Genomic DNA, 27,877 nt, shown 5'->3' on the forward strand with positions numbered 1-27,877 from the left:
ATCTCAAAGGCAACAAAAAGAACAAAAAAAAAAAAAAAATGGTGCCTCATAAGTATTTCATAAATTTCAGCTGAATAAATGGTTAAGAAAGAATTAAAACATAAAGTCATCTCCTGAAAGGATTATATACATTCTTGAGGTCACTTGATACCCTGTGGACTTATTTTGCATATCATTCTATATGCATAACAGTAATCTATGATATTTACAGCCTAGGTCCAATATTCAGTGGTTGAAACCATTAGCAACAGCAACAGTGACAACTTCAGAGTTGTTATGCTGGACACTAGCCATGTCTTGGATAGGTCAATCAAACTTGACTTGTGCAGTGTAAAGAAGAAAATGCAGTGTCCTAGTTTGCTTTTCCATTGCTGTGATAATACACTGATGTTAGCAACTGGAGCTGGAAAGGGTTTCTTTGGATTACACTCTCCATATGCAGTTCATCACAGAGGTAAATCAGAGCAGGAACTCAAGCCGAAGCAACCATGGAGGAAACTTGATCTTTATGATTTCCTTATCCTGCTTTCTCATACTACCCAGGAACATCTGGCCAGGGGTGACAGCATTCAAAGAGGTATGGGCTCTCCTGTGTCAGCCATTGATCAAGAAATATCCCACAGACTTGTCTACAGGCTATTCTTCAATCAGTCTTAGCTCCTCACTGGTAGCTCCAGCACATGCCATGAACATGGTAGCAGCCTCAGTACAAATACCCAGGATGGGGAAGAGATGATGCATATTTTGGAACTTCAACATCCTCACTTGGCAAGTGACAACATCTGAGGGCTAAACTTCATATCAAAGCAGTGGAAACTTCAGTTGAGCCCACCCCATCCCCTAATTCAGCTTTACATAACACTAAGGGTTACTCTGTACTGGGGCCACCTCCCTTCAGCTAATGGAATGCCATCCAGTGTATGATGCCCAGTGGGATTAGCAAGTGCAGGGTCCAATATCCACAGCATTGAAAATGGTTCTCATCTATTGCCTTTGGCTATGATTCTACTGTGATCAAGTTCCTAGGTTTGCACTGTGGTATTTAGTAATTGGAGCCAGTATCATATATCCAGGAACCATACAGGTCATATCAGGAGGTGCTAGGTCAGATGCAGGACTTATCTTTCAGAGAGGAAGTAGAAGACTTAGGATAGCTAAAGGCATTTCAATCAGTAGAGGATACAGAATTTATGACAAGCCAAAATAATATATATGATATATATGTAATATAAAAATATATGCTTCAAAAAGGTGATAAGATAAAACATGACAAGGAACAGGGCTGAAGAGACGGCTCAGTGGTGAAGAGCTTTGTCTGCTTTCACAGAGGGCTCAGGTTTGACTCCATGTAATACACTGCAGACATCTCACAACCATCTATATCCCCAGTTTTAGGAAATCCAAATTCTTCTGGCCTTCATGGCTACCAGGCACACACATGCTGCATAGAAATACATGTAGGCGGAAACTTCCATACTTCATACTGAAGCTTAAAGAGTATTCTATTTGTTGGCTTTCTGGTATTGTAAAAACTACCTGTGATAAATCAACTTATGAAGATTCAGAAGTTCCTTGGCCTCCTAGAGACTTTGAATTCTTCTTGTTACTTGGGGTCTAGGATTATATATCATGGCAGAAGCATGTGATAAAAAGAAACCATTCCTGTCGTATCAATAATAAATAAGACAAGGATAGGTGGGTATTCCACCATCCCTGTGAAAAGCCTGCCTCAATTCTTGTAAGATTCTCACTGGGATCCCACATCTTAAAAGTTCTGGCACATCTCAATAGGATAGGACTATGGACCAAGCCTTTAACACATGAATCTCTGGGCAACATTCTAGATCCAAATGATGACAGCAAGGATCAACGAAAACTTAGAGGAAGGTGGTATCAGTGCTAGGCTCAGTGCACAGGTGTGTGTGGGGCCTTTCATCTCAAGAAAATCAAAGACATAAACCAAAGAAGAAAAAAGGACATATGCCACATGTAAACATTGCATGTCCAGCCATGGATGAAGGCACAGGAATACCTTCTAACTATTCAAATGTGACTGTTGCACCAGCCTTTATCTATCTAGTGTGTGCATCTCTTCAGTGTCCTTTTTATCAGAAAATATATAGAAAGTCATGCCTCATTTTTTTAAATGACACATGTACATGCTATACTAATAATGTATCAGTGGTCCTCCCAAAGCACACTTTACCTCCTCAGGGCACATTGCTAGCTTTCTTAAGCATTAAATTACTAGAGAACCACTGGTTGGGGTCAAATGAGTTATCAGGACAAACATCTTTGATTGCAGAGATGCAGTGCATTTTCCATACTGAAAGGCTCTGCTAGCCAGCAGGAAACTCTCTAAGCTCAAATGATTCACATCAGGATGTTTTATTTGGTGTTGATTCCACTAACCAAGGGCCATCTTGAAAAGTCCTCAATGCTGTGTTTGAAATAACCACTAGATGGCGCTGAGATTTCAAAATGGATTATTCTGGGAAGGGATGGGAAGTACTGTTGGTACTTCCAGCCCCTTCTGGTCAGTGTGTACATTATGCATGCAGACTGGACTTCTCTATCTGTTCCTCATTTCACATCCTGTCAGGGCTCCATATAAAATATGGACGGAGCAATAGCAATTATTTAGTGTTCTTGTAAGGATCACATTCAATAATGGATAGTAAGGTATTCTGTAAACTGTAAACAGTTGGCTAGATATTAGTGAGTCTAATTGTTACCAATAAATTTAAATCAAATCATAAAGTTATGATAATGGAGAGTAGCATATTGGATGAGCTTTAAAAGTCATTCAGTAGACAAATGAAAAAGCATACCAATAGGAAATGACCCCCTAATTATCTCTGTCAAAAACCCAAGTGAAAAGAAGACAATAGAAACAGAGAGAGAGAGAGAGAGAGAGAGAGAGAGAGAGAGAAGGAAGGAAGCTATGTGAGGATGCCTGTGTATGCCATTATCATCAAATTTTATGTCTATATCTGTGTAGTCTTAGTTCTAGGTAAACTATTAATCTTTAGCAATTACTAGGCAAAGTAAAAATAAAAATCATTTATTTATTTGTAATGCAATATTGAAAACCTTATACACTGCCCTCATTTCTGAATTCACTATATACATTTTAAAGGATAACTATTTATTAAAATTTATATGAGGAATTTACAAACAGCTGGTTTGCTGTGCTGTACTAGATTGTAGAGGATTATCCACCATCCTATGTATCCTGCTCGCTACCAAAACAATCAGATTCCATCTTATTATCCACCCTCATATAAGTGATCACTGTAGCATCTAATGATGTTCTGAGTGTGCCTCTATGTTTTTCTCAGAAAGACCATTTAAGGTTTATTGTATGTATCTCAAGTCTCTATAGGAATGTGTAAGTAAATTAATAATAAATTAATAATTTATTATTAATAAATTAAATTAATAAATTAAATAAAAATGTCTGACAACATATTTTAATGTACTGAGTTACTTTGAATGAAATTCAGTTTACCTCCACTGTATGTTTGTCCACCAATTTGTCTTTTGTACAGTAGTCTACAAAGTGTAGAAAGAAAAACAAATACACGGAACCTGAAATGGAGACCAATGTTGGCAAATAAGTAAAGCATATCACTGTATTAGTTACTTTACCTGTTGTTGGGACAAAACACCCAATAAACACTACTCAAGGAAGGAGGCTTTTGTTTGGTTCACAATTAAAGTTCCTGGTGGTGGGGATGTCAAGATAGGAAGGAGTTTAAAGCAGCTGGTTGCAGGGCAACCACAGCCAGGAGAGAAGTGGGGTCTGCAGATGAGCAAATGTTATCCTTTCCTCATTCAGTCCAGGATTCCAGCCCACAGAAGGGTACCATCCATATTTAGGGTGGGTCATCCTACTGCAGCAAATCCTATCTAGACATGTTCCCACAGATGTGTCGAGAGGTGTGTTCCCCTGGTGATTCTAAACCCCATCAAGCTTCCCGTCAAGGTTAAGACTCACAGTTGGGAAATCAGTTTGCATGTGGCCTTATTTAATTTAGCAGAAAGGTGAGTTTATCAAAACTTAATTGTAGAGATGGGATGTTTTTTAAAAGGCCCAGAATGTGTCTTGGGCTAGAGAGATCTGTAAAGTCTTGGGGAAAGGAGCTTTAGGTCTGATTTAAGGGTTTGGAATAATTGAGAACAATAAACAGACCAATAAGAGAAATGGTGGGGGGTAGTGAGAACCTACTTAATTTCAAGGAATAGCAGCAGTTCATCCACCATTAGAAAAGATTTTGTTGTAACTGATTATTGAAAGTGAGACTAATGGCTTGAACACAAGCTCAAAGGATCACTGCTGTTATACATAAGTGTAGCTGTTATATAAGATTCAGGCTCAGTTTGGTACCTCCTCATAGTTGATATATGCAGAGCAGCATCTAATTATTATTATTATTTATTCACTTTACATCCCAGTCATAGTCCCCTAAGTTGGTACTCTTCTTCCACTCTCATCCTCTCTCCCACATCCCCCTTCCCTATTCCTCAGGAAAGGGGAGACACCTACGCACTCACCCCACCTCTTCCCTATTCCTCAGGAAAGGGGAGACACCTACGCACTCACTCCACCTCTTCCCTATTCCTCAGGAAAGGGGAGACACCTACCCACTCACCCCACCTCATCAAGTGGCATCACGACACAGTGGTCTGACAAGGGAGCCCCACCAGGGGGAAGTGATCAAGAAACAGACAACAGAATCCATGTCAGAGACAGCCCCTACTCCCCTTACTAGTAGACTCGTATGGAGCATGAACTGCCCATGAGCTACATAGAGAGAGAGGTTCCAGGTCCATGCATGGTCCTTAGTTGGTGCTTCAGACTCTGCAGGCCCCTCTGGGCCCTGGTTAGTTGGTTCTATTGTTCTTCCTGTAGAGCTCCTGTCATTTCAAGGTCCTTTGATCCTTCCCCCTACTGATTCTTAAACATTCTCAGCCTCTTCCTGAGGCCTCCCAGGTCATCAAGACAATTGCAGTAAAACTCTAGAAAACTTTCTTTTCTGATTTAACCTGACGTTTTGTTTGTTTGATTGATTGATTGATTGATTGATTGATTGGCTGATTCATTGATAGATTTTCCAAGACCAGTCTTTAGATGAAGTCCTGGAAGCCTTGGAATTCACTATGTAGATGAGGCTAGACTGGGACTAACAGACACCCAAATGTCTCTGCCTCTCTCCAGATTGCTGGGCTTAAAGGTATGCACTACCATACCCACTCTCTGGTTTTACATTTTGACAAAATTCAACTTTATTTAGTGTTCACCATTCAAAACTATTTCTTTTAAAACAGGAATAGGATGTCACCTTGTCCCACACTCAGGTTGTCCCTCAAGGTCAAGGTCCATTTCATAGTCCCTCTTGTTTAACGTTTCATTTTTCTATAAACTTGTTTTCTTTTTCTTTTAGGTTTTATTTTTGTTTTCAGAAGTGTTGGGGGAAAATGTTAATGTGGTTAAGCAGATTAAATGCTCCAGAAGAGATGATCACTTATTTATTCAACAGAATTCTTTAGATATTTGAAATAATTATGCAAATCTCTGTAGCCTGTTGGCTTCATGGTAAGGGACATTTACTCATTATTTTTTTTTTCGAATGAGGCAGAGTTTTGAGATAAAACATTCAGGCAATCTCAGACAACCATTGCTCTTTGAAAACATCTCTCTTGGTCTCTATCCCTGTATGTGTTTTTTAATCATTATTATTTGTTTATTAACTAATTTATTTGCTGTCAGTTTCAAGTATACATGGAGAATTTTTGTCACATTCATCATTCAGTCTTCTTTTATTCTTCTCCATCTCCCACCATGCCTACTGCCTCTCAGCAGGTCCACAGCCTACTTTGCATGTGTTTTTTTTTGTTAGTTTCTGTTTTTTGCTTTTTGTGCCACCAGGTGATACTGGGCCAGTCTACTGGGCATGCGTGGATGTTATGCATGGCTTAGTGTTCTTTTAAGTATATAGGCAACAGATCTAATCAAGGAGCTTCGCCCTATTGTTTGTCTGTTTCTTCATCCTCACTCATTCAACAAATCATTACTCAGCATGTACTGTGTGCTGGGACCATCACTGAGCAGACTTCCTCCTGAGAAGTTTAAAACCTGAAAGAGAAGCCTGGATCATTTGAAAAGGAATCTCTATATGCAATGAAAATTAGCTGAAGACTACTTTAGAGTGTGAAACAGTTTAAAAGAGGAAATTCACCTTCTGGAAGTCACCTTAAAACTGAGGCTGGGAGAAAGGGGGAAAAGGGAATAAAAATAAAAGAAGAGAAATGAAGTGAACAACAAAATCATCTTACAGAAGTGTGGCATACAAACAAAGTAAAAGGAGTTAGGCTACGGCCTGGAGTGGTGATGATGATAGTGATGATGATAATCACAGGTATTATTCTAAGGGAAGGGAATTATTAAGTTTGAAAGCACACACACGTGCGCGCGCACACATGCACACATACACGGACTAGCTAAGTTTGATCAAGAAACTGAAGGTAAAACATGACCAAAGGAAGAAACTAAGGTGTGTGTCACTGGAAAGGCGAAAGAAGAGTCCTTTGCATCTCCAAGAGAACTGGCTCTTCTAAGAAGTCACCTAGCACATCCAAAATGGCCAGGCAGAAGGGAGCGACCACTGTAGCGTCTACTCCATCTTTATCAGCTCTTGCTTTGGGTTATATGGCTAAAATGTAAATAATCTGTCACCTGCATCTACTCGGCAATTCTTCTTCTTGCCTGTTTTTTTCTTCTCTGTGTCAAGTAATTACTGGATCATCCAAAACAAATCTGACCTCCCACGCCTTGAAATTAACCTTCATGTGACTGTGCCCGGATATGCATGCCTTATTGTTGCAATGCTTCTGCCTCAGCCAAGTTCAGCCACACACAGTTAACTCCTTTAATTTTGTCTCACCCAGTTAGTCCCATTTTCTTAATCATTTTTGTTCCTCCTCTCACCATTCCCTTGAAAATTGCTTTATCTCATGGTCAATTTATCACACAGCCATTTAGGTTTTTACCAGGCACATAAACCCCTAGTGAAAATAGCACTGAAAAGCACATTTGTACTCTCACTAGTCCAACTTTGCAGAGTGCATTGCTCAGTCTTGCCTCATAGATGACTTTATGTGTATACCTCAAGAAGTGGAGTGAAATTAGCAGATTGCCTGCATGGTAACATCTATGCCATTTTGATTATGCAACTTGGGGGGCATAAAGGAGCTGGTATAGCGAATATTGCCTCTGCCGTCAGACAGCCCAACCAAATGCTCAGAAACGTTGAGGTAACAAGGGCTCTGCACTTAATGGCACTCAGGAAAGTAGCTCTGGGGTCAGCCTAAGAACAGATATATACTCTTCCCCAGAGCTGGGATTTGGCTACTGATTTAACTGATAAGGCCTTCACTTCCTTATATCTAAAGTGAAGATACTCATCATACTTCTCAGGGAGGGCTATTGTAAGGGTAAACTCACAAGTACCTTAAAGGAACCCGGTAGGAGGTAAGGCTATTTGTAAAATGGATATAATATAAATAATTTCATAAGGCCAGCATAATACACACACACACACACACACACACACACACACACACACCTGTAATGTGTAAATCAAGGCACCAATATGAAATTTTTTTAAAGTTCACAGATTATATCCTTTTCCAAATATATTTGCTTTTATTAGTTCACCAAATATAAATAGGTTTTTAAAAATAACTAAGAAACTATGCATGGTGGCTAATGTCTATAATCCCAGCATTCAGGGGATTCAAGCAGATAGATGACTCTAAGTTCTTGGCCACCTTGGGCTTCAAATATGAGACTCTGTCTTAAGAACAAATAAGTAAGCCGGGCGTGGTGGCGCACGCCTTTAATCCCAGCACTCGGGAGGCAGAGGCAGGCGGATCGCTGTGAGTTCGAGGCCAGCCTGGTCTACAAAGTGAGTCCGGGATGGCCAAGGCTACACAGAGAAACCCTGTCTCAAAAAACTAGTGGAGAAGGGACTTTTCAATTTTTTTTCCAAGAAGTGATGACTTTTTAAGACTCGAAGCAACAGAACAAAAATCTCTCTCTCTCTCTCTCTCTCTCTCTCTCTCCTCCTCTCCGTCCTCCTCTCTCTCCTCTCTCTCTTCTCACACACACACACACACACACACACACTTTGTATATTCAACTTGACATAATTAAAAACTTCATGTTCAACAAAACATAACTAAACTAAATGGGGAAGCAATTGGTTAGGAAAATTATTTACCCCCAATACACGCAAGTATGTTGTAAATATTGGACAAGGTGAGATGTGTTCATTTATGTGAAAATGCACACTCACTTGTAAAACAGGACGGTGTCTGTGTTGCTGAGCATAGGTCATGGTATACTGAGGTCTCATTCTTATGCTCCAGCGCTGCCCTGGGCTTCCCAACAATGTGATTCTGTGATTCTGATGCACTCTCCATCTCTGATTCAGTGGATTTTGGATAACAAAGGCCTTCAAACCCCACTTATCTGAATCATCCTTTTCTGTCATACCCCCTCAAAAAGGTAGGAGAACCTGCAATCTGTTTTTCTACAATCTCACCAGCAGCTGTGTCCTTCACTGCAGGCTGACTTAGTCTGCCTGTGCTGTCAACTGCGAGAGATTTGGGGTGTCACTAGGACACACACACAGTTTGGATATCACTGGGAACACAGTCTGCCCCTGCAAAGCTTCTTCCATCTTTGCCCTCAATGACCCAAACACTTTCCTCTCTCCCCAGCAACATGTATTTTCCTGGCTCATCAGGGCTCATCTCTCTTCATTCTCTAAAGCCTGGGAGCCTACTGTAAATCAGGCAACGATGCCAATTTTAGGCCAAAGGAGGTCCTCCTGCCCACCATAATTCTTACATTAATTTCTGAGAGGATTAGATTTTCTTAATTAAATTATGCCATGTTACTTCATATCCTCACAAAAATCTTACAAGGATCTTTGTTCTCATATTGCACAGAGAAAGCAACGGAGACAGAAAGATGAAGCTTCTACACAAAATTGTACAACAACGGGTGACTCATACAGCATTAGTAATAATCAAGTCAGGACATGTGTAAATAAATTAGAGAAAACATTTGTTATTCAAATGATTCAAATAATAAATTATTATCCAAGCTAACAGAAATTATAACCGCTTGCTTCTATCCATGTAACCCACTGTTTACCTTACCCTTACTATTAGAATAACAAGAATAAATTTAGCATCTTGAATATTAGCAAATGGATAATGGTTGTGGACCAGACATCAATTTAAGTGAGATATATATATATATATATATATATAATATATATATATATATATATATATAGATATATATATATATATATCAATGCCACAACATTCTGGGAAAATACCCATTCTTTGAGTGAAATGCAGAATGAATGTGGACAAAGCAACCTTCTAGAGCAGTGGCCCTCAACTTTCCTAATGCTGCGACCCTTTAATACCTCATGGGGTCACCTCATGTTGTGGTGACCCCAACCATAGAATTGTTTTTGTTGCTACTTCTTAACTGTAGTTTTGCTACTGTTATGAATCACAGTGTAAAGATCTGTGTTTTCTAATGGTCTTAGGTGACCCCTGGGAAATGGTTGCTCAAACCCCAAAGGGGTCTCCACTCACAGGTTGCAAACCATTGTCATTCTAGATCTAGAGAACATGGGTCTGAGAGGCATGCACGCCAGCTAACTGTTGGAGTCTTGTCTTAACCCCAAAAGGGCTCACTGGAACTTGCAACCTGAAAACCTAGAAAACTCACACAGTAGCAAATCTCAGCTTCCCATTACTTCAGATGAGGAGAAGCTTGGTTTAAAACAATAATATCCGGGAGTAGTGAATTATGATAAACCTGGTACCTATATAGCAAGTGTTTGCGAATATTTGGTCTTTTAGAGAGACAAAAACAATATTTGACTTCTGGCTTTATCTCCAGAGGCCGTTTTTATGGAGTGACTTTTAATACAATATAAAAAAGGACATATAAACCGTACTATGTGCTGTATTTTAAATATCTGACAAGTAAATCATTGTGCTATGCAAGTCAATGGAATAGAATGAAGCCATTGACATTTCAAATAGGCTTTGTGCTCACCTATGAAAATGAGTCCCTGCAGCATCCTGCAAAACTAGGTGCAGGAACCCTGACTAGGGATGAGGGAATGAAGGACAGACATGCTTACAGAAAATCTGGGATCAGATGGAAGTCTTCTACCTCAGGCAACCAGAAGCCTCAGCATGTTTGTTAAGTATAGCACGGGGGGAAGGATTGGTTTGTATCAGTGGATATCTCTGTTGGCTGTAAAGGGAAGACACTGTTACTAGTCTTTCTGCACACACTGTTATTAGTCTTTGAACACACTGTTACTAGTCTGCACACAGTTACTAGTCTTTGCACATACTGTTACTAGTGTGCACACACTGTTACTAGTCTTTGTGTACACTGTTACTAGTCTGCACATGCCGTTACTAGTCTTTGCACACACTGTTACTAGTCTGCACGTACTGTTACTAGTCATCATCTTTGCACACGCTGACCAACTTTTCATGCACATTCATGTTCAGACCCCCAAGGCATTTCTCTTGAGCCCAAACCATAAGGTTGATGGCTTTCCCAGTTTTCTATGGGTCTAAGAGTCCTCAACATAGCCATGGCCATGGCCATATCAACAATTCATTTCTGCTCAGGATTCTGCTTCCTCTGGGCTCCTTCCACTCCCTATGCCTCCCTCTCTTTTACTTCTTAGATGTTCAGGATGGACCTGCATGCTTAGACAAGGCGAAGGCTCACTCCAACACTCGACACCAGAACATAAGAATGATCACAAAGACCACAGCAGAAGCTCTGCCCAGCAACAACAATAAGAAGATGGAGTTACAGCCTTGAATCCTGTCAAGGATTGTCTTTGCTATATTAGCAGGCAAGACAGTTTGATCACAAGCCTCTTGCATTTCTTGGTTAGGTAAACATAACTGGACCACATCCTTATTAGCGTTATGATGAATCCAAGCACCCTGGACATAGCCCAATTGATCTTCCATTATGTCTACTCTCATTTTAAGGATGTGTGTGACAACGATCAGTATTCTATTTGGCATATTAAATCCTGTCGAAATTGCAGGGCTGTGACCCATCCTGAATGGCTGAACAGTGGTCACTGAGACTCCAGATGCTTTGAGGAGTAACGCCCAAAACAAACAGAGTCATTGTTATAAATAGGTATGAAAGTATGTGACCAAGCTACTGGATGAAAAGGCAGTGGCCCGGGGGACATCAGTCCACTAGGCTTTTCACCTGACCAGACTTAGCTGCATATACATATAGTTACCAGACACCTCAGAAATACAGCCACTGGGTTCCTTTCCAATCCCAGGCCCTCCACTAGACCCAGAGTGGCCATTCTGTTTCTGCAGAGAAGATACAAGCACACCCCTGCCTTCACATCAGCACAGGGGATGGGCCAAGCCAGTTTTCAGTTCTGGCATCTTTCTATTGCCACCTTAGGTTTCATGCCCCTGTCCTTTGGTGGCAATGAAATCATGACTTCAAAATTTAATATAAATGAGGGCTTGTGTGGAGAGTGGTGGGAAGAGAGAATACTTCCCATTTTGTTTTTCTAACTGTTGCTTGAGTCATCCATGAGATCTTTCTACAATAGCATGTTCCTGCGGGTTGTAGGAAAGATCCTGTTGTGAAGTATTTCACGTGGGACACAAGAATCTTTAAATGCACAAAATGTTCCGGCAGGAGTATTGTCTGTCTTGATGTGCTGGGGAAGGCCTGTAACTGCCCTATGGCTTTTCTCACATCTACAGCAGGCACCATGATTTTTTTTTTTTTTTTCAATGCAAACAACTTTGTTCTTCAAAGCCTCAGGAGAGACACAAGGTAGTTTCTTCTGTAAATTTAGGCACTTGGATGAACACTTAAGTGCCCGTTTACAAGTCTTGTTAGTATTTTTTAAAGCTAACTGTTTTGTAAGTTCCTTTTCTGTCTTGAGGTCAGCTACAAGATGCCCAATAACTTGTAAAAGCCAGACACAAAGTTTGGGTACAATTCATTCAGGCCCTAGTGAATCTCAGTTAAAGAATCGCAGTTAATGGCAACTTCCTTCCTTCCTCCTTCCCTCCCTATCTCCCTCCCTCTCTTCCCCTCCTTCCCTACCCCTTCTTTCTTTCTTTCTTTCTTTCCTTCCTTCTTTCTTTCTTTCTTTCTTTCCTTCCTTCTTTCTTTCTTTCTTTCTTTCTTTCTTTCTTTCTTTCTTTCTTTCTTTCACAAAAGCAGCTGAGTTATTTAAGTTCCGTTGTTCTCAAACCAGGCAACCTCTAAAGGTATCAAAAGATTCTCCTCTGCATGAGTTCCACTCTTGGGGCTGCTTCTAAGAGCCAGGCTGCAATAGGTACCCCCTACACTCCTGCCCTCGCTTGCTGCCATTGCCCCTCCCCCACCCCCATCCCCCAGCCAGCCTGTGCCTAGAGGAGGATCCTGCACAGCTTTCTCCACCATACCCAGTACACTGTGCTCTGGGCCTAGGCTCCCTTGGACAGGATGCTGGAATGGGACAAGTCAGCCAGTCTCTGTTCTCCAACGCAGCCTGAACAACTAGGCAGGCCCATCTTGGTGAGCTCAGCACTGCATTAGCATGTTGGTCACGTGTATCCTCCCAGAAGAGCAGGGACACACCTTTCTCTAGCTGCAATGTACCTTACTGGCTACACATACCTCTGTTATGTATACTCACTGAATAGACTGCAATCAGTACTCCCTATCCATAGTCTGCATCTGTAGACCAACAAATGAACCCCGAACCCCCCAAAAAAATTCTTTCCAAAGATGTTTGTGAACTAAATAGGCACAATCACATACCTTATATAGTATTTTAATTATATTGAATGTTTGAGAAATCTATATATGACAAAAATAAAGTAGGCAGAGTCCAAACACAAACACTAAGCCATCAGAGATTGAGGATGTAAACATTGTGGAGTCTGGGATGAGCAGCAGTCTTTGAGTGTTTCCAAACAAATTCCAAGGAGCCAAGGAACACATCTATTGCTATTGCTACTGAAATAATATAGATGTACTGAGAGCAGGTCAAAGTTCAATTAGTGAAAAGAGACTGAAAATATATTTTCCTGATTTAAATGAAAGTATTTATTTATTCATCTTTAATTATTTAATTAATTTATTCACATTAAAACTAAATTGCTATCCCATCATTTGTATCCTCCCATTCCTCCCTCTCTCCCATTTTCTCCTTATTCCCCTCCTTTAGGTCTATGACCAAGGGGGCCACCTCCCCCACTATATGGGCATAGGCTATCAAGTCTCATCTTGGTAGCCTGCTTATTCTTTCTTTGAGTGCCACCAAGCCTCCCCACCAAGGGGAGGTAGTCAAATATGGGGCACCAGAGTTCATGTGAAAGTCAGTCCCCACTCTCCACACAACTGTGGAGAATGTCCTGTCTATTGGCTAGATCTGAATCTGGGTTCAATGTTTACTGGATGCATTGTCCTTGGTTGGTGCATTAGTTCGAGAAGACCCCCCTGAGTCCAGATCTACCCATCATGATGCTCTTCTTGTAGGTTTCTAGGACCCACTGGATCCTTCTATTTCCCCGATCTCCTCTATTTCTCTTACCTAGAGTCCAAGTAGGATGTCCTCACAACTATCCCAACTTCCTGGTAAGTGAAGACTTTCATGGGACATGCCTTTTGGGCTAGTGCCCAATTATAAGTGAGTATATACCATGTGAATCTTTCTGCTTCTGGGTTAACTTACTCAGTATGAGCATTTCTAGTTCCATCCATTTGTCCACAATTTTCAAGATTTCCTTGTTTTTAATAGCTGAGTAGTACTCCATAATGTAAATGTACCACAGTTTCTTTATCCATTCTTCAACTGAGGGACATTTAGGCTGTTTCCAGGTTCTGGATATTGTGAATAAGGCTGCTATGAACATGGTTGAGCTTATATCCTTGTTGTGTAGTGGAACATTTTCTGGGTGTATTCCAAGGAGTGGAATAGCTGTGTCTTGAGGAAGCCCTATTGCCAGTTTTCTAAGAAAGTGCCAGATAGATTTCCAAAGTGGTTATACATGTTTGCATTTCCACCAGCAATGAAGGAGTGTTCCCCTTCCTCCACATCCTCACCAGCATGTGCTGTCACTTGAATTTTGATCTTAGCCATTCTGATGGGTGTAAGATGGAATCTCAGAGCTGTTTTGATTTGCATTTCCCTGATGACTAAGGAAGTTGAGCTTTCTTTAAGTGTTTCTCAGCCATTCGATATTTCTCTGTTGAGATTCTCTGTTTAGTTCTGAGCCCCATTTCTCAATTGGGTTATTTGGTTTGGTGGTGTTTAATTTCTTGAGTTCTTTATATATGTTGGTTATTAGACCTTTGTCAGATGTGGGGTTGGTTAAGATCTTTTCCCAGTCTGTAAGCTGTTGCTTTGTTCTTTTGACAGTGTCTCCTGCCTTACAGAAGCTTCTCAGCCTTGTGAGGTCCCATTTTTGATTGTTGACCTTAAGGCCTGGGCTGTTGATGTTCTGTTTAGGAAGTTGTCTCCTGTGCCAATGTGTTCCAGGCTCTTCCCCACTTTTTCTTCTAACCGATATAGTGTCTCTAGTTTTATTCTGAGGTCTTTAATCCACTTAGAATTGAGTTTTGTGCATGGTGACAAATAAGGGTCTAATTGCATTTTTCTACATGTAGACATTCAGTTAGACCAGCACCATTTGTTGAAGATGCTATCCTTTTTCCATTGAATAGATTTGGCTTCTTTGTCAAAAATCAAGTGACCATATGAGTGTGGATTTATTTCTGGGTCTTCAATTCGATTCCATTGATCAACCAGCCTGTTGCTGTGCCAGTACCACACTGTTTTAATTATTGTTGCTCTATAGTACAGCTTGAGTTCAAGGATAGAGATTCCTCTGGAGGATCTTTTATTGCATAGGATTGTTTTAGCTAATCTGGTTTTTTTTTTTTTGTTTTTCTATATAAAGTTGAGAATTGACCTCTCAATGTCTTTAAAAAATATGTAGGTATTTTGATAGGGATTGCATTAAATCTGTAAATTGCTTTTGCCATTTTTACTATGTTAATTCTCCTGATCCACGAACAAGGGAGATCCTTCCATCTTCTGAAGTCATCTTCAGTCTCTTTCTTCAGAGATTTGAAGTATTTTTCAAACAAGTCCTTTACTTGCTTGGTTAGAGTTACTCCTAGATATTTTATATTGCCTGTGGCTATCATGAAAAGTGTAGTTTTCCCAATTTCTTGCCTGCATGACTGTTGTTTGTATATAAGGAAGGCTACTGACTTTTTTGAGTTAATTTTGTATCCAGCCAATTTGCTGAAGGTGTTTATTAGCTATAGGAGTTCTCTGGTGGAATTTCAGGGGTCACTTAGCAAGTATTTTATTGAGTATTTTTGCGTCAATGTTCATAAAAGAAATTGGTCTGAAATTCTCTTTTTTTTGTTGGGTCTTTGTAAGGTTTAGGTATCAACATGACTGCGGCCTCAAGAATGAATTTGGTAATGCTATATCAATTTCTATCTTTTGGAGTAGCTTGAAGAATATTTGTATTAGCTCTTCTTTGAAGGTCTGGTAGAATTCTGTGCTGAAACCATCTGGCCGTGGGCTTTTGTTGCTTGGGAGACTACCAATGATTGCTTCTATTTCTATGGGAGAAATTGGCTATTTAATTTGTTTATCTGATCTTGATTCAATTTTGGCAAGTGGAATCCATCAAGAAAATTGTCCATTTCCCTTAGATTTTCAAATTTTGTGACATATATGCCTTTAAAGTAGAATCTTATGATTGTTTGTATTTCTTCAGTGTCTGTTGTTATGTCTCCTTTTTCATTTCTGATTTTGTTGATTTGGATAGTGTCTCTCTGCCTTTTAGTTAGTTCTGCTCCAAGAGACTTTGTTCTATACCTTAAGCTCCTGACTGGGTCAGCAGAGGTAGGCTTCTGCCTGATTCCATTCACGCTACTGAAGGGATTCAGATCAGCTGTGTTGGGGGCCGTTGTTTAATTTTCTGTCCTAACCCCTGGGGCAGTCCAGCCTCTCCCAAGCATGTGGGAGACCCTGCCGGGCCATGTGGACTGGCCAGGCCAGGTTTTAACTGCCCAACTGTGCAGGCACAAACTGCTGTGGTAGATAGATAGGTTCTCACCCGGTCCTGTTCAGACAGCAGGACTGTGGTGGTTCTGTCCCAGTGAGTTTTGGCTGCAGTTCAGACCCGTCCAGACCCCCCAGGGTTGTCCAGCTTCTCCTAACGGTGTGGGAGTTTCTGCTAGGCCATGGGGACTGTCTGGGCCAGGCTTTGTCTGCCTAATTGTTCATGCCCGGACCGCTGTGGCCCGCAGTCAGGTTCCAGCCCGGACCAGTCTTGATAGCGGATCAGTCTAGATTGCACAGCTTTGGCAGTTCAGTTCCACTGAGTTATGACCGCAATTCAGATGCCCTTCCAGACCCCTCAAGGCAGTCCAGCTTCTCCCACTTGCATGGGAGTCCCTGCCAGGTCAGGGGGACTGTCCGGGCCAGGTTCTATCACCCCATTTTTGCAGGCTCGGTCTGCTGAGGCCGGCTGCCTGGTTCCGGCCCAGACCGTACAGGCTGTTGATGGGCACCGTGTTCACCGCTGCCTGGGCTTCCCCGTGGCTTCCGGGGCTCTCCGTGGACTGGCGTGGAACCAGTGGTAGTGTCCAAGGACAGATTTACCTGTTTCCCTGAGACTTCCCCAGGCTAGGAGCTCCACTGTTCCACCATCCTACATACTATGCCTGGGCAATAGAGGCTGGCTGTAGTCTGCAAGTGAGTTCCATTCCAAAGTCTGGAAAGTGGGTTCACGACCTCTGTGGGCTCTTGGTTGATCCGGGGCCAGTCCTGCCTGTGGTCTGCACTATGCAGGACCCCAATCACCTAGTTTTCCCCAGTTCTTACAGTCTGTGGCTCCTAGTTCGGTCCCTGGTCTCCGTGCAGTAGATCAGATACAGTGCGTGATAGGTGCTGCCACCTTAGAACCGTCCTCAAATGACAGTATTTATACAATAAGTTTTAACACAGCAAACTCTATCAGAAGACCCTAGTCTGGTTTTATTTTTATTTTCCCTTCTACTTGGAGAAGTAGGCAGGATGGTTGTCACCTGAGGGTTTTTCCTCTGTTGATTCTGAGAGGTGGAACAAAAGAAAACCCTTCCTCCCACTCCAACCCGTAGAGGTAATGTCAACTGAAAATATTTTTATTGACAATTGATAGACACGCTATTCACAGGGACCATCTTGTGGATTAATTATGCCACTCTATGGTTGAAGACATCGGATGGAGTCTTTGGGAAGGAGCTGGTGCAGAGCCCTACATCAGCAAAGCGAAGCTGAAGGAAAGTCTGGAAAGCAGCTTCTTCACAGCCTTTCCAACGTGTACCCTGGCTCTCCTCATTCCTCCCTAGGGTGCTTTTCTGTACAAGGAATTGCCAAGGGAAACTGATGTCCCTAGCCCACAATCTCTTTTAAGAATGGCATCATGTGCCCTAGAATTCAGGGTTTCAGGGAGTGAGAGAGTTCAGAACCGGTATGGAAAGACCTAATGTCTGTACTTAGAAACAATCTTGTTCACATATGACACAGTGCTGGCTTTGTGTGTTGTTATCTGATTTCATATCCATTCCTTTGTAACCGAGGCTTCCTGCACTGCCCCCCCCCCATTATTACCTCCTCCTTTCAGTCTAAGAAGGTCCAGGGCAGACTTGTAGCCCACCTGCAGGGCTGCCCAACCTGCCTTTTCCCAGACTGCTCAGGCACAGAGCAGGATCGCTGCCTCTCACTGAACACATTTGCAGTGTTTCTAACAGCAGATGGTTTCCTCTCAGAGTCTTGGCCAGTCATGAAAACGCACAGCCATTTGGTTAACTCTTGACTGAAATTATGTAAAAGAGAGAGAATGAAAGTCTATATGCTGACAAGGGTCATGGACATGAACCGTTCTTTACACAATAATCACCACATGAGAACATCAATGTTTTTCAATAGCATGCTTGCTGTTATCCCACATAATAAATACTATAGCTAATTGTCTATGCCAATTTATATTAATTTGATTTATTCTTCTGAATAGTTCTAGAGTAGTTTATTGTCTTAGAGCATAATAATTTAATTTTTCTTTGTCGAATACTGAATTTGTTATTTAATTGTATTCTGTTTTTCATTATTTTTAAACATTGGTACAATAAGCACTTACTTATCTTTCTCATGTTTGGATGCTTATCACAGAATTTTGTGTACTTTAATACACACACACATACACACACACACACACACACACACACACACACACACACACAAGCATACATTTCGTTTACTTTGCTTTCCAGAAACAAAATTGTTGTCAGTATATATTTACTTATATTTCTCTCTCTCTCTCTCTCTCTCTCTCTCCTCTCATCTCTCCTCCCTCTCTCTCCTCTCCTCTCATCTCTCTCTCTCTCTCTCTGTGTGTGTGTGTGTGTGTGTGTACACTATTGGAGATTACACTCATAGCCTTGCATGTGGTAGGAATACATCCATGGGAACATTTCCCTGGCCCACATATTATATGTTGGCATTAAGCCACATTGCCCACCAGAAAAGCTACAGGAGTTGAAAGATAAGACTATCACATCCTTGATATCTTGGCCCTGGCCATTTTGACTATTTTGATAATGTAATGCTTTTTTTTTTTTTTTTTTAATTTGTCTGCCTTAGTATTAAGGTGGTTTCATGTAAGACAATGATACAACATTATCATGTTTTGGGTAACAAGTTAACTTTTTAATACATATACACACTTGACTAATATAAACTATTTAGGTTCTGGAACATATAAGCCTTTTAAAGTATTTAAATCATGGCTATGAATAGGTGTCCCCTACAGTATATCTGAGAAGCAGGACTTGACTCAGATAGATAGAAGCTTGGATTTGCATTCTGTCCCTTGCTCCCAGAATGATGAACAGCAACCCTTATAATTTGACTTTGCCTCAGTTTCTTCTCATTAAAATGGGTTTCAGTGATCTTGTAAAATGCCTTGTAACAGCATTAAAGTAAGACGTGACCCTGTAAGAGCTCGCTACTCTAATTGAGCTTCTCCCAAACAAGAATCTTCGTATTGCCTGCTAGCTGATTATAAAGGTAGGCTCGCGGGCTGTCCCCACAAATAGCCAATCAGTCAGGAAGAGAGTACCAAGACCTCTAGGTGATTCTTACTCCCTTTAGCATTTGAGAAGCACGGGTATAAAACTAGAAGCACAGAACTAAACAGAAAAGACAATCAAAAACCCAACCATGACAATGGCTGTGCTGATGAGATGTTTGTAGCATGTCTCCAATTTAATGAGGCGCCGTTTTCATTTGCTATCCAGTGTCAGCTTAAAAAAAAAAAAAAAAAAAAAAAAAACGAACAATGTGAACTTCTGCAAAATGCTGCACTTCTTTAATGTGCACAAATTCTGTTTTAGAGTAAGTGACATGTTGTGCAGTGGGATAAATGGGATTCACACTTGGCAATTGATCTAGGAGACAGTAGTGCACAGGCCTTGGGAACCAGAAAGGTTGTAGATAGAATCCTTGCTCTATTGCACATTTGTCAGATTGCAAGGCAATCGCTTACTATCCTTTAGCACTACTCCCCACCCCCCCACACCCGGTTGGCTTTTCTGAGGCTATTAACCTGCGAAGTGCAATGAACACTACTCGGTTTAAATCAAAGGTCAGGAATGACACCACCAACATCAGATGCTTTACACAGTCATTTTACCTAGTGCTCACAACATCTCATGAAGTAAATATACATTAGCTTCCCCTTTTATTCAGGAGTTAATCCCGGAGAGGTTAAGTGGCGATTGCAGCAGAAAGCACAAATACAAGCACCCTAACGCCATAATCTAACGTCGTTTTTATTTTCTGTCTCTTTATTTATGTATATACACACAACATGTGTGTGACAGAGAGAAACTCAGTGTGTCAGTGTGTTATTCTTTCTACCATGATTCCCTGATTGATGGCTAAGTGCCACTTAGTTTTCTTTGTCAAGTGCCATCTTCACATAACTTTTCCCCCCACCTCCTTTTATGGATCCCTGAACCACCTAATGATACCCAGGAGTTCGGTATATTTTGTTGGTGAAACAGACACATAACAAAATAAGATCAAGCTGAACAACTTTTCATCTTCACAACATTATTCTGGAAGATATTTCACATGCCAGTAATAATAGTTAAAATACTCATTTGTCTAAAAGCCCCAGGCATGGGACTGGACTGTGACTCAACAGACATAGTACTTCATTCACCTGGTGTGTTCAAAGTCTGGGGTTCAATTCCAAGCACCATCATCAAATCTTAGTAAGAACTGTGCTAAGTTACTTGAACCAACTCAATTAGGAAGATCCTTTAGTTGTCTCCAATTTACAGACTGAAACACTGAGGCCAGAGACTAATGGTGCCTGCTTATGTAGATAGAGAGATAAGAATGGGACTCAGATCATCTTACAGCAGAACTGACACTTTTACAAATAACTTAATTGTTTCCCGCTTTTGAACCTTAAACCTGTATCAAGAGATCAGAAGGAAAGTACTGGAGTCGTCACTACAAATGAGGCAAACACTTGGAGCAGTGTGCATGCCTGATTTACCCAAGGCTTGCATCCCAAGTAACCCACTTTAAGACACAAATGTCATCAGTCAAGAGTGCTGTTAGTTCAGCTAGCCCTCTGAGCATCCCAAACTAGCTAGGATAAAGCTGCAGGGTGTGGGTCTTTGAAATGACGGGAGCTGCAGCTCTCTGAGGCTGCATAGCTCCACAAGGGTAAATCTCATCTCAAGCAGCTACCCCAGAAAAAAAAAAAATTCAATATTCCAAACCTCAAGTGTCACTTTGCTCAGTGTGTATCACTTTCATGCCACCATACTTTTGTTTTAAAGTAAGTCAAATCGGGAGCTGTCTCTAGGCAATCTGCCTAAGCTCACACACTCTTTAGTTAGTTCAGGTCATCCACCCTTTAGCTGGATGCTTTAGAGAAGGCATCTCAGGAGGAAGAGCCATCAGGGAAGCCAGGAAGGAGTATGTTAATATGCCCAATGGGAGTGGTGCCCTGGATTTCTTGTGGGGTTTGCTTTGACTGAACTGTTGTTAGCTTTTTGTTCTCTCTCTCTCTCTCTCTCTCTCTCTCTCTCTCTCTCTCTCTCTCTCTCTCTCTCTCTCTCTCTCTCATTTTCACTTCCCAGTGAGTCCATTCTGCCATCCTCAGTTTGATCTTGCATCTGGAGTTTGTGACTCTGAATCTGTGGTGCAAAGCCATGAATAATTTTGCTATTGTTTGTGTCTTTCCTAGTCAGTAGCTCTGCTGCCTTCCTTCGAAGGCTGACCCTTCCCCTGTACATCTGTCTCCTGTGGCTGTTTAAGAACCAGAAGCCTCCAGTGAACCCAGCAGCATGCCTGTGTGCTTAGAATGTTAAACCAGCACTTCTGTTTTCTAATTATGCACTCAATTGTTTTTTCCTCCTCTTTGTTAGAATCGGCTCTCTTCCCATTTTCCAGATCATGTAGCTTGTAAATGTTTTCCATTTATCTTTCATTCGGGGCCCTAATTTGTTATCAAAGTGCCAACTGGCAGCATTTTGAAGCTCAACATTCAGTTTAAAATATTAGTCTGCCTGTCTTTACTACACAAAACGCGATAAATCAGCAATCACTTAAAATTAGTAGGACACAGTATTTTTTAAATTAAAAGATATTTACCCACTCTGATTTTATGTTTATTATAGCCTAGGCAGGGAAAGTTTTATTCTCCATATTATTAAAGACAAAGAGATGAATGGAGAACGCAGTCCCAAGGGGGGGGCCTCTTTAAGAGGATTCCTGCAGTTAAGGCTAGGGGAACATCACAGAAGATGTGGTAAGATCCTATGACCAGAAGACCAGGAAGGCTGCTGAGAGGCTGCATCTCCTAAAAATGGCTGCCTGAGAAAGACCTGAACAATGCCATTATCAATAGACATGCTAATATAGGATGGAGAAATCTCAAGGCTTCTCACTCCTAGACAAGAAACTACAGATAACCAATGGCTCCTAAGAAAGGGAGAATTAGCCTCTCCTAGGGACAAGTTTCCTCACTGGCTTTCCAACACAAAGTGATCAGGCCTGAAATCATGTACAAACCAACAACAGAAACAGCCTCAGGGAGTTGTGACTTTGTAATTATGCATGCATGCATATGCAAATATATGCTTAAATATATATCAGCAATAGGGAACAATAATATTGTTTTGAGAAAGGGATTGAATGCCAGGGATTGAAAGAAGAAAGAAGAAGAGGAGGAAATGACATAATTATATTTTAATTACAAAATATAGTAAAAAAGATGAAGGACATAAAATTCAGAGGCATTATATGAAGAAAGGAAGCTGCTGTTCTTCCAGGTTCCCGCCTTTGTTTTTAAATGATACAGTGGCTTTAAAAAGAGAGAATGGGGCCTGCCCTCAAGTGTCACTCCTTTCAAAACTAAGTTTCCCCCTCCCAACAGCTGTCATTTTTAAATAGTTGCTTTGCTAGGGGTATAACTTTGTGTCTACTTCTGTACTGGCTTGTTTTATGTCAATGTGACACAGTCTAAAGTCATCAGAGAAAAGAGAGCCTCAATTTAAAATAAAAAATGCCTCTATAAGATCAGGCTGTAGGCAAGCCTGTAGGCAAGCATTTTCTTATTTGGTGATCAATGTGGAAGAGTCCAGCCCATTGTGGGATGGCAGTCCTGGTTCTATAAAAAGGCAGGATGAGCAAGCCATGAAGAGCAAGCCAGTAAGCAGCACCCCTCCCCAGCCTCTGCAAGAGCTCCGGCACCTGCCCTGCTCTAGTTTCTGCCCTAACTTCCTTCAGTGATGGAATATGATATAGAAGAATAAGCCAAAAACCAAGACAAAACAAACACTTTCCTTCACAGTTGCTTTCATCATGGTGCTTTGTCACAGCATTGACAACCCTAGCTAAGTCCATTTTCCCTCCTCCTTCTCTGTGCTAAGATTTCCATCTGACTTAAGCTTGTCTGCTCTTACTCTCTTGTGCATACCATCACAGTCCTTGTGAGTTCATTTGTACCGATACCCTATTCTTAGGAGTAGCTGGAAAACACATTTTTTACTTCATTCTTTGTAATGGCTTTTGTTTTGTTTTTTAAGAGAGAGAAAGAAGATAAAGTTGGGTGAGGAGGGAGAGAGGGAGGATTTGGGAGGCATTGGAAGATGGGAAAGTATGATAAAAAATATACTGTATGAAATTCCCAAAGAATAAGCATTTGATGGACCCACCAAGGACAATGCACACAGTGAACTTAGACCCCCTGTTCAGAACTTGCCAATAGACAGCTCATTCTCCATGGTTGTGGCAAGAGCAGGGACAGTCTCTGAGATGAACTTTGGTGTCCCCTATTTGACCCTTTCCCTTGGTGGGGAGGGCTGGTGGCACTCAGAGAAAGGAGAAGCAGGCTATCCAGATGAGACCTGATAGGCTGTGATCAGACAGTGATCTACAGAGGTCTAGGGGAGGGGAATAGGGCAGAAGAGGGAGGGAGGGTGGGAACAGGAAGATAAGAGTGAGGGGATAACAATTGGGATGTAATGTGAATGCATTATAAATAAATAAAAAGAATGCAAAGAAAGAAAGAAACCATGAAGCTCATGTGGAAAATAAAAAGAAAAAAGTACTTTGAGGTGGAGGAGATAGTTTAGTCTATAAAGTGCTTGTCTTGATACCATGAAGTTCTGTGTTTGGAATTCTAGCACCCATGCTAACAAAAACAACTAAATAAATAAACAAACCAATAAAATAACAATAAAGTGAGACATGGCGCAATGCACTTCTAGCTGTAGCACTGGAGAGCAGAGATAAGTAGATCTTGGGGACTTACTGCCCACCCATACTCAACATGGTGAGCACCAGATTCAGGGAGAGACTCTGTCTCAAATAAGGTAGAAAACCAGCTGAAGAAGTTTGTTTAAAAAGAAGGTAAAGGTTTCTATCAACAGCTGAGGACCTGTTTGAAAAGGCCATACCCATATGCAGCAAATGTTCCTTGGAGTCTGAGAGTGAAGGCCTAATAGTGGCAGAGGATGTCTCTTGATAATGAATGGCTACTTTCCCACCCCGTCCTTCTCCTCCTTCAAGATTCTCTACATGCCTTGGTCATACAAACAATTTGTACCTGTCTGACTTTAGATTCTGAACTGCTGTTGAGGGAAAAAAAAAAAAAAACCAACATACCCTTAAGCCAGGGATGGCTATAAGCACAAAGTACTATATTTTCCATGGTATAAGATGACTGGGCGTATAAGATGACCCTCAACTTTTCCAGTTAAAATATAGAGTTTGGAATATACACTGTATAAGACTACTCTTCTTCTAATGCACACCCTGTGCAGCAGACTTGGGCATGTGCCTATTTGCAGGCAGGGCACAGGCAGCCAGGTGCTTTATTAAATGTCCTCAGACAGCCAGTGCCAGCCTACACTGCCCCTTTAAGGTGTGCTCCACACTCAACCTGAAGAGGCTGAATGTGACAGCCCTCCAAGTCGAATGAGTGGTTCTGGTGGAGAGCCAATCCACACTCACGTTCTCCTCCTGGATGTACAGGAAGATGTGTGCAGCTTGCCACTCCCTGTTCCATACTCCCTGCACAGAACAGGGGAATAGGCCGCTGCACCCCCAACTGTATGTGTGGGATATATGAAGCAAGGAGGTACAAGCTGCAGGTAAGTCCCCCAACTTTGGCATGGATTTTTGGGGGGGCGTAAAAAGTCATCTTATATGATGGAAAATATATTAGTCCCTTTGAAAACAGTTACACAATGAGTAAACTAATGAATGGCGACAGCAGCACAGCCAATCTTTTTGTTTGTTTTTTTTGTTTGTTTGTTTGTTTAATTTTATTAATTTATTCAGAATACATCTCAATTGTTATCCCATCACTTGTATCCTCCCGTTCCTCCCTCCCTCCTGCTTTCACCCTATAGGTCTATGACCGAGGGAGACCACCTCCCCAACTATCTGGTCATAGGCTGTCAAGTCTCATCTTGGTAGCCTGCTTATTCTTTCCTTGAGTGCCACCAGGCATCCCCACCACAGGGAAGTGGTCAAATATGGGGCATCAGAGTTCATGTCAGAGTCAGTCCCCACTCTCCATGTAACTGTGGAGAATGCCCTGTCCATTGGCTAGGTCAGAGTAGGGGGTTCGATGTTTACTGCTTGTATTGTCCTTGGTGAGTGCAGTAGTTTGAGCAGACCCCCCTGGGACCAGATCCACCTGTCATGATGTTCTTCTTGTGTGATTCTAGGACCCTCTGGATCCTTCTATTTCCCCATCTCCTATATTTCTCTTATCTAGAGTCCCAGTAGGATGTCCTTACATCTATTGCAATCTCCTGGTAAGTGAAGACTTTCCTAGGACATGCCTTTTGGGCTAGTGTCCAATTATATGTGAGCACAGCCAATCTTTGACCTTAGTCTCACTGAAGCTTCCTCAGGGAAAGAAAACATCCAGAGCACCATCGGGAACTATGCCTTGAAAAGAATATTTGTTCCTGGGAGATTCCAACCAACACATGAGGGATGGATGTTCAAAGCTAAGATGACTCTTGCATTGAAAGATAAAGGTGTGTTATGACAGTGGTCCTTGTTATGGACCTCTGATCATGAGACCAGGCCCAAGCTCCAGTATAGGTGCCTTTGTTGAACTCCAATAATGCTAAGAGAAATACACTGCTACTTCCATTAAATAGAGAAGACATTGTGAGTCAGAAATCACACAGTACCTTAGGGTCACACTGGCTTAAGTAAGAAAGGCCTAGAGTTGACCTCAAGACTACCTCCTGGCCCAAGGTCATCTCCAGGGGCCCTCAGCGCTAACTAGCCCTTAGACACAGTAGATCTTATGTAGTATGTGAGTGTACCGCTCTAGAGACAAACTGTCTTGACTCATAATCTGACTCCAGAATCCGCTGTTAGTGTGACCTTGTACAGATGACTATCTCTAAAGCTCAGTTTCCCTTACCATGTAATGAGAGAGCTAATACCAACCACACTGAGTGTCTGAGCAAATTAAATTAATCTGTGAATTAATTAACTTATCCTCCACCTTGTTCCAAAAAAGATTCAAGGTGAACTACGAGGACATGGTAGTAGAATTTAGAAAAAGGGGAGAAATGAAATAAGAACAAGGCAGGCAGAAAGGGGAGTCAGTCCAGAGCAATGCTAAGAATAGGTGACCTGTTTTTTTCAAAGCTGTCCTGTTGTCAAACTCAGAAAAAGAACCTTTAGCATTTATGTTGCTTGCCATATTCATTATAACAAAACTATGGCTGAAAGGGAAACCTTTGTTTAGGGTGTATGGTGGGTTTCAAGTTTCTACATCTGAAGTATAATATACACTCTGTAAGTCACAGGTTCTAGAGTCCACACACACTTGGTGATGGTGATCTGTGAAGGACAGGTAAACAGAATCTTTCCATCAAGAAGGCAGTAATATTTATAAAAAGGACACATTATAAAAAGGAACATATTAAGGGATCCGTCCTTAACTAAAATATAATATAATAAAAATATAATACATAATGAGTCTATAATATCCATGTCATTATCTTTTCTATGTACTGGGGATGCACAGTACACAAAGCAGTCAAATATCCTTACCCATATTCTGGATGGGGAGAACAATGATTAGGGTTATTGGGTGGCAAAGATATACTACATATTGACAACAGAAGGGTGAAGAATAGTGGTTTAGAATGAATGGACTAGGGAGAGCTCTCTAAGAGAGTGACCTTTGAGTGGAGACTTGAAGAGAAACAAAGAGGGAGCAACAAAGGGCTGTAAGAGGCAGTGTAAGGTCAAAGCCAAAGGCTGGCAGGAGCCTGGCAGGGTTCTCTCAGTATTATGAGGGTCTTTCCCCATTAGAATAGCACAAATTCAACTTTGACCAGGTTAGAGTGATATATAAGACTTAGGTGGTTCAAAAACTTTAGAGATGAAATGAAGAAGGACAGTGAACTCAGAAGCCTTGCAGTGAGTCACATTTTCACACTTCTACAGACTGAAGGAGCATAAGACAGAGACATGTCCCCCTGCCTTCTTGTGATGAAAGAAAATGACTAAACATAATGTCGCTGTGGACACTGAGCGAGGGACGATGTGATGAGATCGTCCTGAGTCATGTACCTAGCTCAGGGTTCTCTTTGGCAAAACCATTCATTGCCAAGGGGCAGAGAAAAGGGAGACGATATCACTAAAACCATGGTGCTTGAAGGTCCTGTCCAAAGTAGATGACTCCCTAAGAGGAACAGTTCCTAAACATCAAAAGCAGAAACTACATCTTTCTATGACACCAGGAATGATTAACATACTTGTTAATTTGACGTGTGGGTCCAGCCTTGGATGATTCACTTGCTCTACTGATTCCCAAAATATGTTTTGTGGTTTCCCTTATCTATACAATGGGCGTTCTCTTTGCTGCCATGCATATCGTATATCTAAAATGCTTTAGGCTTAGGATGCTGAGCGGTGGGCTATGACTTCCCCCATCCTTGTTTTCATTAGAATATTTTATGGGATTTCAACAATGAACTGAAGAATAGGCATAAAGACACATGCATGCTTCATTAAGCTTAATCGTGGTCAGTCTTTACAATAGCAATGACTATAATTGAAAAGTAATTTAAAAGATAAATGCACAGTCTATAGTTAGGGGAACTGTGTGAAAGATTCCTGATAAGGTAGCTGTT

This window comes from Acomys russatus, chromosome 7, assembly GCF_903995435.1.
Source record: "Acomys russatus chromosome 7, mAcoRus1.1, whole genome shotgun sequence".
Classification (NCBI taxonomy): Eukaryota; Metazoa; Chordata; class Mammalia; order Rodentia; family Muridae; genus Acomys; species Acomys russatus.